This window comes from Peromyscus maniculatus, chromosome 21 (genome assembly GCF_049852395.1).
Source record: "Peromyscus maniculatus bairdii isolate BWxNUB_F1_BW_parent chromosome 21, HU_Pman_BW_mat_3.1, whole genome shotgun sequence".
Lineage (NCBI taxonomy): Eukaryota > Metazoa > Chordata > Mammalia > Rodentia > Cricetidae > Peromyscus > Peromyscus maniculatus.
The window spans coordinates 71,652,597-71,666,664 of NC_134872.1; positions in this window are offsets into that span (position 1 = coordinate 71,652,597).

Genomic DNA, 14,068 nt, shown 5'->3' on the forward strand with positions numbered 1-14,068 from the left:
TTCTCATTCAGTCCTTACAATACTGAGCCATCTCTCCAACCCTTTCCTCATTTTTGCTGTTTTATTCAAAATATTTTAAAAATTCTCAACTATTTTTAAAGTTTTCTTTGGAGGGCAACTGGAGAGGAAGGCTTCTTGCCTCGCTGGTCAAGGAAGAGCAGAAGATACTTACACCATCAGACTGAGCTCTTTCGTGGTCTTCTGGAACACCTTCTCCACGCCTCTGCCTCTGACTTACATGTGTTGACTGTCTTCTTGCTCCTGTGGGCCACATGTAGAGCTCCAGAAACTAGCCTCCCCTTCACCAAAGCTAATGGAATTCAGCTGCCAGTGAACACATGAACTGTTTTCACTGTGTATTTTAGGTGTCTTCCTTCTTTGGGGAAGTGTGCAATGGTTGGCTTTAACAATGAGAACCGCCTGAGTAGGGACCTGCCGTTGAAGGATTGTTCTGATTGGTGAAGATAATATGTCTCAAGCATGGACGCCACCTTCTGGTAACAGCACAGATCCAAAGCGGCATGGCAGCAGGGATACTGCCTTTTCTTCTCTTGACCCTCCCTTTTGCCTGTTTGTGCTCCCCTTTTGCTGCTGAGTGATTGATACTGCTGCTGCTGCTGCTGATGATGATGATGATGATGACGAGGACAACAGTTCCTTTACTGATATCAACAGCATTTACAAGACGCCAGTGTAGACTTAAGACAGAGGATCTCCAGGAACCTTTTCAATTTTCAACACCAGATTAGCACTGCTGAGGCATCATCCTCAAGGACCAAGTGATTACTGAGTTCTCAACCTATCAGGTTGGAGACAAGTGTTGTTATTATGTTAGTAAAGGCTGATTCATTAAATCACGTATATACCTATATGCATGTATATTCATACTATTTGTTCTGTTGCTATAGAGAACCCTAACTAATACAGAATGAGTGAAGAAGACCACACATCAACTCAAGGAGGAATTGCAAAATAGGATGGGAATATTATATTACTTCTTATTCCTTACTTATGAAATTTTTGATATTTATTTATTTATTTATTTATTTATTGTGTGTGTGTGTGCATGTGTGTGCGTGTGTGTGTGTGTGTGTGTGTGTGTGTGTGTGTGTGTGTGTGTATACCATGGTAGGCATGTGGTGTTCAGTGGATTCTTGTGTGACACTATTCCTAGGGAGAAGTGTGCAAATGTCTACCTACCCCACATGGAGAATCAATGGCCACCAAAGTCCAGTTTGGTGAACCAGTGAATTTTATTGGGGATACTTACAGGAGTGTGGATGAGCAGTTCCTTAGGGGAGCAGAATTTACTCAAAAGCAGTTAAAAGCCCACCAGAGCATGGATGACACTCACAGAGGTGAAACCTAGAGCACACTGCACACCCTGCATGCAGTTCAATAGGTTGGAGAGTGACTTTCAGACTTCCTGGCTGGTCCCTGCTCCTCCCAGGTGGTTTGAATAGTTTGAGCCTCTTCCAAGAAACACAGTTGTGCCAGGTGGTGGTGGTGCACGCCTTTAATCTCAGCACTTGGGAGGCAGAGGCAGGTGGATCTCTGTGAGTTCAAGGCTAGCCTGGTCTACAAAGCGAGTTCCAGGAAAGGTGCAAAGCTACGCAGAGAAACCTTGTCTTGGAAAAAAAAAAAAAGGAACAACAGTTGTCTGATAGTCTTTTATGCAGTTCATCTGGTCTGACTATATCTCTCAGTAGGTGTTATAGATTATATAAGCCTGGGGAGACAGGTGCCTAGTGAATCTTGTCAGTTTTAGGAACTTCCTGAAGACTTTGAGCTGTTGACTTCTTGAGCTTAATGAGATTCCTAGCAGGATAGGATGTCTCATCTCCCTCTTACACACTCTGTTGTTTGACCCTTTTGTAAGCATCTTGTCTCCTAATGACGAGCTTCCCTCCATGGGAAGAAACCACTGTGGATGGTTTTCTCTCAGAGGAAACTGCCACACAACAGGGACAACTTGAGGGAATTGTTAGTGTCCTTTCACTATGGGGGTCTTGGGGATGGAATGAAAGTCATCAAGTTCAGCAGCAAGTACCTTTACCCATGAGCCATCAAGAGCCCATATTTTTACAGTTATTTTTCAGATCATTTTTTGTTTACTTTTTTCATTTCTATGTAGATAAGTGGAAAATACACAGGTTTTGTATGTGAGTCCTGTGACTAGACAAGAACGTCAGTCATTTTTCACAGTAGGCCACATGCTCATCACAATTTCAAAGACCAAACAATATTTCTGTCAGATTCCAGAACAAAAGGTCACATAACCACGTTTTCTGGCAAAAGATCCTTCTCTCTCTGCCCTCTGCAAATAAATATGAGGCTCCTTGACTTCCCAGGAGGTCGTGTACTCGTAAACACCCTAGCTGAAAATATTATGAGTCTATAATTCATCCAAGTCATTCTAACCTTCTGAAATTCCTTGTTTAGCTATACAGCACGGATCTTCAAAAATTCCTAATGAGTCATCAGACCTAAGCACAGATCTGAGATGCTGCGAGAGCCCTGAGTCAACTCAAAGATGTTCATGTCGCATCACCTCTGTAGACTTCTGAAAACCTGAGATGAAGCAGCCACTCCTGCAGCGATCAGAATCATGATGCACGGCTTAGAGGAGAATCCCACACCGGCAGCAGCAAACATCCCGTCTCAAATAACGGAGGGCAGAAGAAGCGGCCAATCATTGTCAAGGCCTCAGTGGAACAAACTGTCAATCTTAGATGGTATATCACTAAAAACGCCCTTCAGAAATGACGGGAAATAAAGTTATTCTCAGATGGATGAAACCTAAGCGAATTTATTGCCACCATGACTAGCCTGAGAGATCGACTGAAGGAAGATTTCCCCACAGAAAGGAAAAGAGAAGCAGAAAGCATAAACCTGCATTAAGGAAGGAGAAGTAATGGAGTGTGTGAAAAGAAAAACAAGCATGACACATGGTCCTTCTCCTCGTGAGTTTCTTTTGTAATATTTTACATTTGCATCAAAGGTTACACTGCCGAGGGGCTTCGGAGACAGCTCAGGCGGCGAAGTACTTGCTGCAGAAGCATAAGGATCCGAGGTCAGATAACGCAGCACGAATGCACGAATGTAAGAGGCTGAGCATCCCAGCATGCACCTGGAATCCCAGCACCAGCATTCACCTGGAATCCCGGTACCAGCATACTGAAACAGGCTCATTCTTGGAAGTTGATAGATAGCCAGTCTAGCCAACTTGGTGCGTTCCTGGTTCAATGAAAAGCGCCATCTCAAATTATCAAGTAAAGTGGTTGAAGAAGATACCCATTGTTTATATCTGGCTTTCACAAGCACACACACACACACACACACACGTTCACACCACACATATAAGCACATACCAAACTTGTATATACAAGGCAAATTTATCCTGTGGTGAAGGACTGTGAATGATGGCTAGGTTTCTATACTTCATGCAAAGTGGCAAGACATAATGGCAACAAGTAGGCCATGGTTATTTTCTTAAATAAATGTTACTAAGTAAACAAAGCAATCATTCAAAGAAAGTGTACAAAGCAAATATGCTCAGGTTGGCGAATAAATGAAATAAAAATCTCAGAACTGTTTAAGTAATAGACACAAAATATAAAGCAAACACACCTTTATTTTTCTATCTCAAGCATGTGTGTGTATATATATATATATATGTATATATATATATATCCATTCATTAACAACTTGTTACAAGGACAGTGAAACAGAAGGAATGAACAAAAATAATAAATGGAAGATATATATCCACACAGGGAATTATTTCAATTATGAGTAGTTAAAAATTTATTAAACATAGTGGATTTAATAAAAGTGATTAAACAGCAGGGTGTGTGTGAGAAATTTAAAACTCAAACATAACATCACAAGCAGGCTAAAGGAAAAGCGATGGATATGGAGCTCAATTTTAAATGTTAAAGAAAAGCAGCTGTATTGTTGTAATTGCTATTCCTAACAATTTCAGGTCAAAGTACAAGGGATAAACACAAACCTTGCATGATGATAGAGATGGATGGATGCACCAAAGGCATTTAGTAATCCTACATGTGAGTGCATAAAACAAGAGCTCAAAATTTGTGAAACACCACAGAGAGCAGAGATTAGACAGGAGACATATTCAAACCCTTGAGAAACCCTCAAACTGCAAATTCCATCATTTTCAGTAATTGTTGAGCTGCTAGAGACAAAATTGGAAGGTTGTGGAAGAAGTGAACTGTCCTGAAACATCAAGATCTAATTGACAGTGTTAGAACACACCACTGTGCAATGGGAGGCTGCGCATTCTTTTTAATTGATCACAGGATGTTGTAATAATTGTTATTGTCAACTTGATTAGATCTAGACTCAGGGAAGAGACAACCCTCTGGCCATGTCTGTGAGAGACTTTCTAGTTTGGGTTAGTTGAGGTGGGCGGACCCTCCCTGAATGTGCCCAGTTAACATTTAATGACTTTGATCCTGGACTAAATAAAAAAGAAGAGGCGAGCTTAGCACCCGCATTCATCATTCTCTACTTGATGATTGCAGACACAATGTGTACGGCTGCCGCATTCTCCTGACACCATGGATTCTTCTCTACGACGGACTGTAGCCTGGAACTGCAATCCAAAACAACTCCTTTCATCCATGAGTTGCTTTTGTCAAAATGAGAAAACCATGAATAGACACATTCACTGAGTTAGACCATCTCCTTGTCATTAGAGAAAGCTTTAAAAAATTAAAAGTAATTAAAACAGTGTAGAATACTTTCTCTGATGTTGAAAGAATCAGATTAGAAACATAAAACAGAAATATAATATGAAAACTCCTAACACATGGATATTAAACAATATACTTTTGGAAATTTCAAGGAGAAAAATCACAAAGGAAATAAAAACTGCACAGAGTGGAATGAAATAAAATACAGCACACAAAGATGTGTGAGAAGACCCTCTATTCTGAAAGGGAGACATAAAAGCAAAGAAGACCTCCAACCAGAAGTGTAGATTTCTACTTTAAAGCCAGAAAATGAGCTGGGCATGGTGAAGCATACCTTTAATCCCAGCACTTGGGAGGCAAAGGCAGGAGGATCTCTTTGAGTTCAAGGCTGGCCTGGTCTATATAGTGAAACCCTGTCTCAAAACAAACAAACAAATAAACAAACACCCCACATAACAAATCAAAAGCTAGAAAATGAAGAAAGTACACTCAATGGAAAGGAAAGAAACAATAATATTTTTTGATTATTTATTTATTTAATTAGAAATGTATGTTGTTAACCAATAGGAAAACTGCCATACTAACTCCAGTGTCGTCCGTGTGACATGAACAATTATGTCAATAATAGCAGTGAGAGATACGTGTCCCACGGGACTAAGCTCCCTGGAGGTCCCTGGCAGAGTGCCTGTGTTATGCTTCCTTCTTGAAGAAGACGTGCTTCATGGATCATGAGCTCCCTGGGCTATGGGTTCTCTATAACTGCTTTTCTGATAATGTTCTAATTAATCTATAAAACACAGCCAAAATTAATCAATGCTTGGGTTGTAAACTATGGAGGAAAGGGGAAGTTTTCTTTTCTGTATATAAACTACTAATTTACAAAAGTAAAATTACAACAGATTCAAACCAAATTCTAAATAGGTTGTCTGTCTGTCACTCGCCAAATCCTTGCCTTCCTGACTACCCAAGCCCTAGTTCCCCTACGGTCGTGATACCCGCGATGGGCCAGCCCATGACAGAAAACAAAAGAGAAAATTAATAAGGCAGAAGTTTGATTTAAAGTTAAAAAAAGATAAAACATCAGCAAGATTGACAAAGATGAAAAAGAGAAAATGCATAATGCTCATTCATAAGTAAAATGGGAAGCATCAGAACAGATCTCACAGACATCAAATGGCAGGAAGGCAACATGATCAACAAAAGCAAGCTTGTGAATTTGCCAACTTAGAAGAATAGATCAGATCAATTTCTTAAAAACAAAGCCCAGATTTCTTACATGCAGCCAGTATGAAAGGTCAAGTATAACTATAAAGTCAGTAGAATTTGAACTTGTCATCCCTTCCCCAAGTCTTTAGCCCACATGACTTCACTGCAGAATTTTACAAGAATTTTACAACTCTTTACAAGAGTTGACATTATATGACGTAAAGTGGAAGAGAAGGGAAAACTTTTTAAGTTATTTTGAGGTCAGAATAACTATCACCAACAGTACACACACTCACACAATCACATACACAATTGTGCACACAATCACACACACACACACACATACACATGTACTCACATAATCTTACATAATCATATACATAATCACACAATCACATACACATTTGCACACACACACACTCACATACATTTATACACATACACCTGTAGCTTGAGTTTTTCTGCCTTGCCCACAGTCAGGACAAATCTTTGTCACCTGCCAGTCCCACAGCCGCTCAGACCCAACCAAGTAAACACAGAGACTTATATTGCTTACAAACTGTATGGCCGTGGCAGGCTTCTTGCTAACTGTTCTTATAGCTTAAATTAATCCATTTCCATAAATCTATACCTTGCCACGTGGCTGGTGGCTTACCGGCATCTTTACATGCTGCTGGTCCTGGCGGCGGCTGCAGTGTCTCTCCGCGTCAGCCTTCCACTTCCCAGAATTCTCCTCTCTCCTTGTCCCACCTACTTCCTGCCTGGCCACTGGCCAACCAGTGTTTTATTTATTGACCAATCAGAGCAATTTGACATACAGACTGTCCCACAGCATACACCCACATACTCAAATGTACTCTCATGCATGTGCACACTCCCATACATACATGCAGACACACTAACACAATCACACATATGATACACGATGCACAATCACACACATTTGCACACTCATATATGATCACACACAGAGACACTCATAAACACACTGACACATGCATTCATGTGCACACACTCTCTCACACATTCACACTCATACACATACATTTGCACATACTCACACATACATTCACATGAGCAGGCACTCATGCAGCTGCATATAAAAACACCCCTAAAAAGCAATATAACTCAGGGAAGTAGATGCAAAAATCTCCCACAAGATTTTAGTAAATTAAATGTAACAACATATATACATCCCCTTACTGTGTGTATATATTTTAGCTTTCTAAGATCAGTTCATTATTAAAGGAATCTATGTAATTTATCAAACTCAGATGAAGAAAAATCATATCAGTTGATACTAAAACATTTGTTTTAGAATTGTTAAAATTCATGTTCAGTCTTAAACTATGAAATTATGCTAACAAAGGTGATGGCCTCACACAGAGAGCACTTTTTATAATCTGTCTAACTGCAGACTTAAATGTTTTTCCTTTAGTTCCCGAGGGAATGAAAAGATGCTCTTTCTCACCACATAGACTGACTATGTTTGTGCAAGTTCTTGCCACTGAAATAAATGAATAAGCAGCATGCACCATAGAAAATTGTCTCCTTCTAGATAGAATTTCCCATACAAGAGATACCCATCAATTCACAGCAGCAACAACAAAGCTTGATAGAACTAATAAGTTACTTCAGTGAAGTCACAATCTGCAAGATAAATGCACAAAAATCAATTGCATTTCTGATAGTGAAGGAGAAATTAATATAAAATACAAAGCTAATGAAAACTGGACTATTGATGTATAATTAGAATGAAATGTTCAGGATCTGTACGATGAAATTTTAAAATGTGATAAAGTTATCAAATACCAAAATGCTTCATGAAATGTAGTGTGTTCAAATTGGAAAGTGTTGCATATAGTAAGGAATATAACTTTCCTTAATATATGGACAGGTTTAATACAATTCTCAGCAAAATTCCAGCATGGAGTTTTCAAAGGCCATACAAGTGTGTTCTAAAATTCATATGACAAGAGAAATACTCTAAATAGGCAAAGGAGAGATTTGGAAAAAAATCAAAGTAAGATGAAATTACTCTTCCTAATATTAAGACTTTCTACACAGCTATAGTAATCAGAATATTGTGGTGCTGGCAAGGATATATATATATATATATATATATATATATATATATATATATATACATATATATATGTATATATATATATATATACAGATCAATGAGACGAATGCAGAATGCAGAAAAGGATCTATACAAATTTGCCATTAGTTTTTGACAAGGAGGCAAACTAAGTTCATTTGAGAAGGAATTGATGCCCAAGTAACTGGATATATGTATATCCATAGGGGGTGGAAGGAGAGAGAGAGAGAGAGAGAGAGAGAGAGAGAGAGAGAGAGAGAGAGAGAGAGAGAAGAAAAGAAATAAAATAAAAACAACAATTATAATTTTAAAAGTCATGCCTTACAGGAAAATTAACTCAAGCATGATACTTAAATGTAAAACCTTAAACTACTGAAATAAAACATAGGAAAATATGCTAACTTAAAAACCATTTGTGTACCACATAAAAGGGAAAAATAAATTGAATCTCATCAAAATTAAAATAGGGTTTTTTTTTTCCCTAATGGACTCTGTGAAGAGAATGAGAATACAGTTTACAAACTGGGCCAGAGTGCCTGTTCGTTACATATCCAGAGAAAGACTGGTATAAAAAGGATTTATATCAGAAAGCCTCAAAATATAGCACCAGAGCACAAATAATTAAAAGCAATGGAAAAAAAAACAAAGTATAGATATTTCACTGAAGGTCTATAGATGGTACACAGGCACATGAAAAGACTCAAGGTTATTATCATTAACCATTAGATTAATTAGATAAATGTGAGCTAAGACAGATAGATAATGATGATGATAGGTAGACAGAGATAGATAGATAGATAGATAGATAGATAGATAGATAGATAGATAGATAGATAGATGACAATCAGACAGATGGATCTAAGATAGATAGATGGTAGACAGACAGATCTATGTACCTATGAGGATGCAGAGAGGCTCTCTATTTCAGCACATATACATTGCTGGTGAAGATGTAAAATAATTCAAAGTGAAAAATAGTTTGACAGTCCTTTTCAAAAGTAAAAATGATTTCTCTATAAGGCACAGCAATTGCTCTCTTGGGTGTAAAATCTAGAGAAATGGAAAGTGGTTTCCAGGAATAAATTTGTAAATAAATATTCACGACAGTTCTATTTGTAAGTAGCCCACACTGGAAGATACATAAACTCTCTGCAGTGGAAGAATGGTTAGACACATACAGCTCATCTGAACTGTGAATGACAATTCGGTAGTAAAAAGAACAAATTACGGATACACAAGCAGCTAGATGGGCAAATCTCACGAAAGTTATGTTGAGGGAAAGGCCAATCTCAATAATAGGTATTGTCTGGTTCCTTATGTAGGTCATTAGTGAAACAACAAAGAGGCAGATATGAACCACACAGGAGTGGTCGCTGGATTACGGAGAGAAATTCACTTAGAACATGGCTGCATAGGGATGCTGAGGGGCACTATGATCGTTTCCTATTTAAGTAGGCTGATCATGGTAGCTATTTAAAAAAAAGAGCTATGAAGCCATGAACACACACATGTCTCATATAGTCTCTGTGGGTTGTAGCTGCATTGCTTTCCTATTTGGGATTTTCTCTTGTTTTACAAGACATTGGCACTGGAAGATGCTTGATGATGGATGCATCGGATCTTCCTGGACCTTTGTAGTGCAAGGCTTTGACTGAAGAGATCAAACAAACATGTCTCTAACCAGCAACAGAACAAGTAACAATTACTCCAGTGAGTTTATTGAGGATGATTATAGGGATATGGCTGAGTGTTTACTTATAGGAGCAGAGATGATTCAAAGGGAGCTGCATCCCAGAAAAGCCCGCCCTGACCCATAGTGATGTCTCAACGAAAGTTGTGATCCTGGAGCTCTCTGCATAGCTACCAGATAGCAGGGCATGCTGGAGAGTTTCCTCAGGCAGCCCCACCCCTCCTCTCCTCCCCGGCAAATGCTGACTGCTTCTATAAGCTTTGGGAGGAGGCTTGTGAATCTTGTAAGTTTCTTCCTGCTGGGACTAGCAAGGTTGCCTACTCCCTGATTCTCTAGATCAGTGGTTCTCAACTTTTCTAATCCCATGACCCTTTAATCCAGTTCCTTATGTGCTGACCCCCAACCATAACGTCATACTTCATAACTATCACTCTGCTACTATTATGAATTGTAATGTAAATATCTGATAAGCAACCCCAGTGAAAGCGTCGTTCAACCCTCCAAAGGGGTGGCGACCCACAGGTTGAGAACCAATGCTATGGAGCCTCTCTCCTCCCTTCTGGGAGCAATGATTCAGCTTAAAATTTCCTGAGACTTACTTACTTACTTTCCTCCCCAGTTCAGGAGGAAACGTCTCAGTTTAGAGGAAATTGTTGCACAACAACATTCTTTTCCATTTTTCTGTGAAATTTTGCTTCATTTAAAATAAAACTGTATTCTAAATGTCAAAGAGGTAATAGCGTGGTTGTTTCTTAACATTGTTCAATACAAGAAAGTAAAATGGATCTTGTTATCCGTTAGGATAGGAATCTCAGTCACTTTTCTCATCTGAGACAAAATGCCCGGCATAAGCGATTTAGGAAAAGACGGCTTGATTTTGGTTTATGATTTGAGGGTCCAGCCATCATGACAGGAAGTCACGGCAACAGGAGCGTGAGGCGGCTACTCACATAGCATCCACAGTCAGGAAACCGGGAGAGATGAATGCTGATGCTCGGCTCACTTTGTCTTTGTTCCTTCAGTCTAGGACCATTGAATGGTACCACCTGCATTTGGGGTGGGTCTTCTCACCTCAATTAATCCAGGCTAGAAGCTCCCTCACAGACATGCCCAGAGTTTTGTCTCCTCAGGGATGCTAAATCCTGGCAGGCTAACAGACGGGTAAGGATATGGAGAGGAGGACAGCTCCAGTACTGGTCTACGACAGCACTTTAATCCTGGGTTGTAAACACTTTGTTCTGAGTCGCCAAGTCTCCAGCCGGAAGACACAGTCTCCATCAACCTGTCTCTTGTATCCCTTGCCCGACCCCCACCCTGCTGATGATATTTGAGTTCCTCCCTTCATAGTATTGGTACGCATCCCTCCACCAGCCCCTGGCATGTTCTCCCCAAGTAGTCATTGCATCAGCAGGGTATTGTCCACTTGAGTCTTTGTCCTCAAACTTCCGGCTGACATCCCATCTGTCACCTTCCTCCATCTATTGCCTTCCTCCATCTTAGTTTCCTAATATTCAGAAACTATCTGAAAAGGCCAATTTAAGTAAGACAGTTATGTATTCAGGCTCCAGTTTAGCCACAACAGGACCATACAACTTTGGTAACCGGTTCATTATTTTCATCAAAGTGTGTTTGTCTGCACAGGGACTCGATCGTTTGGAAGGAAGAATGAAATGAGATTATGTGCATTATGTAATCTGGGTCCACACTTGCAAACTAGTGCACCCACACTCAAATGCAGTGCACACTCAGTATCGTCATCCTCCTTCAATGATTAATAGTCTTTGGGCAAAGATACCACTTGTGGAAATAAAATAATGAAACAAAAATAGACACACGGCAGAATCTTTTGACTATCACATTAGTAAATTTGAATTTTATCAGATGGGGAAGGAAGAGCTATTTCGAACAAGAGAAAAATAAGTAAAACTATTTGAGTGTGTGTTTCCAAGTGACAAGTGGACTGATTTCAATTTTTTAAATCTATTCAGTATCAGGCATGTTACCTTGCTCTTCACTGCACACAACAGCCCAACCATCTTGCAACAGAGCACGCCTCCCACCCAGATGCTGAAGACAACACAGACTGATCAGCTCCCATGCTACAGGCTGCCCGGGGCCCAGGCTCTGGGGGGAGTCGATGTAATGCCTCTATGGCTTTTGCCCCATTTTGTCACATGGCAGTGAGGCCGTCACTAAAGTGGTTTAGCCTGGCTCTGATGAAAGGGAGGACTCTGGGCTCCTTCCTCTCCTTGCCTTCCCACATTCCTGGCTCCCCTCTAACTTCAGAAGGTTGACCCCGAGTATTTCTCTACATTTTAACAGTAATGGAAGAGAAGCAAGAGGGAAGAGAAACACAGAAGCATTTTGGGTCAATCATTCCACTGTCCCTTTTATCGCATGGCTTCAACTTTAGAACGAGGAGACTTTAGAGTCAAAGGACCAAATGTATAGATATGGCTCAAGAAGAGAAAATGAAGCCTACTGGACGCCAAAATTAAAGAGCAGTGCTCTGTGACATATGGCTGCTTTCCACGTGATGCCCTAGATTGCCCTGGATAAAGTCCAGCATGAATGGGGGAGGAGCTCAAGAGGCCTCACCCTAACTGAGGATCTATCCATAGATGGTAACCACTGGAGAAAGAAGACTCATTTTTCTCTGAAGGTGTGGCAGGGGCAGTAGGTTTCCCATGTTCCACTGGAAGGCTCTACACATGTGCACATGTGGGAAGCCCCAAGTGGACTTTATGATTTAAGAACTGTAGGCACAAGGTTTAAAAGGAGAAGTATTGGGAGGCTTATTAGAGTTCTCTAAAGAGACAGGCTGATACATTAAAAGGGAGTTCTGGGTAGCCCAAGAAGACCGTCTTATATAAAGGAGGGTGGAAATATGGTAGTTGTTCAATTCACAAAGCTTGATTTCTCAGCAGTCTCAACCTGGTGCTGAAGGCCTGGAGGACTCACAGAGAGATGCTGGTCATTTGCTCATGTTGGAAACCTCAAAGAGGCAGGTTTTAATAACAGTGAATGGATGCTGCAGCAACGGCTTACATGAACTTGCCGTCAAGAGTGAGAGCAAGCAGGCAAAAATAAAAGTTTCCTTCTTCCATGCCCTTATATCAGAGCTGTTACCAGAGGGTACCATCTACATCCAGGAGAGGTCTTCCCACTTCAAATAATCTGATCAAGAAAAATCCCTCACAGCAGTGCCCAGTGGCTTGCATTTTAGTTGATTCTACATCCAGTTAAGTTGGCAATCAACATTAGCCATCGTGTGTGTGTGTGTGTGTGTGTGTGTGTGTGTGTGTGTGTGTGTGTGTATTAGGGGAGTTTAGAAAGTAAATGGGGGTAAATACAATCATATTTCATTGTTTACATGTATGAAATGCTCAAAGAATAATTACATATATAATACTTTTTATATACATCTGGAATGGATGCCTGGGTCCTTAGGAAACAACATTATCAATGACGGTTGATTTCAACCATAAGTCTTGCCCAGAACAGAACCCAGCCTCATCTTGTCATTCTATGAGGGTTAGAAACAGACTCAGAAGGCTGAGAACTTCAAGGGGCACAACTGTTGCTCTTCCCCAGGTCTCTCCCTGCAATGGCACAGGAGAAATTTTGTTGTAATTTAACTTTTAAGTTCCTTCTCTGAGACACACTTCAAAACCCTCAAACATCTCCAAACATTCAAGGCCTTTGAAACATCAGAATGAAGCCTATCCTTCAAGCTCATGGAGGGCAGCTGAGAAGCAAATGGCATTAACTGAATTCCTTCAAACTTGTCAAAGGAAACCTTGTCTCTCTGGTAGATAAAAATTAATGAGATGTCAAGGATGCTTTTATCCAATTTAGTCTATTTAGAAATGGTGGGATCTCTCTGAGGGGCATGATATTTAAAGTTACATTTCCCTGCAAAGCCTTGTAGAGGGACCGGAGGTTACACATGTTTAATTCCGCTACTGTGAGATGTCAGCCGCTGAGGCCTTGGTATATTAGCACAAATGACTTTGAGCCCTCAGAAGATCATGCTTCTTTTTCTCCAGAGTTCAACTTTCCTGCCAGCCAGTAGAATGAGGGCCTCTGACAATACAAGCTTGTCTGATGGAGAAGCAATTCTGCTCTGAATCCAAAACCCTTGGAGCCCAATTTCCAGGCTATCCTTTCTCAAAGCAATTGATTTATAGGAGAAAGGAGGGGCTTTGCTTCTGAATTGTAATTTTTCTTCCTTTCCAGTGGCTTTGGACCTGTCAGAGTCTCTGGTCCTCAAAGAGAATGAAACAGTGGTCATGAAAGGTCTTGAGCATGGGGTTCACAGGGTACACTGAAGCAGATTGCCTTTTTGAG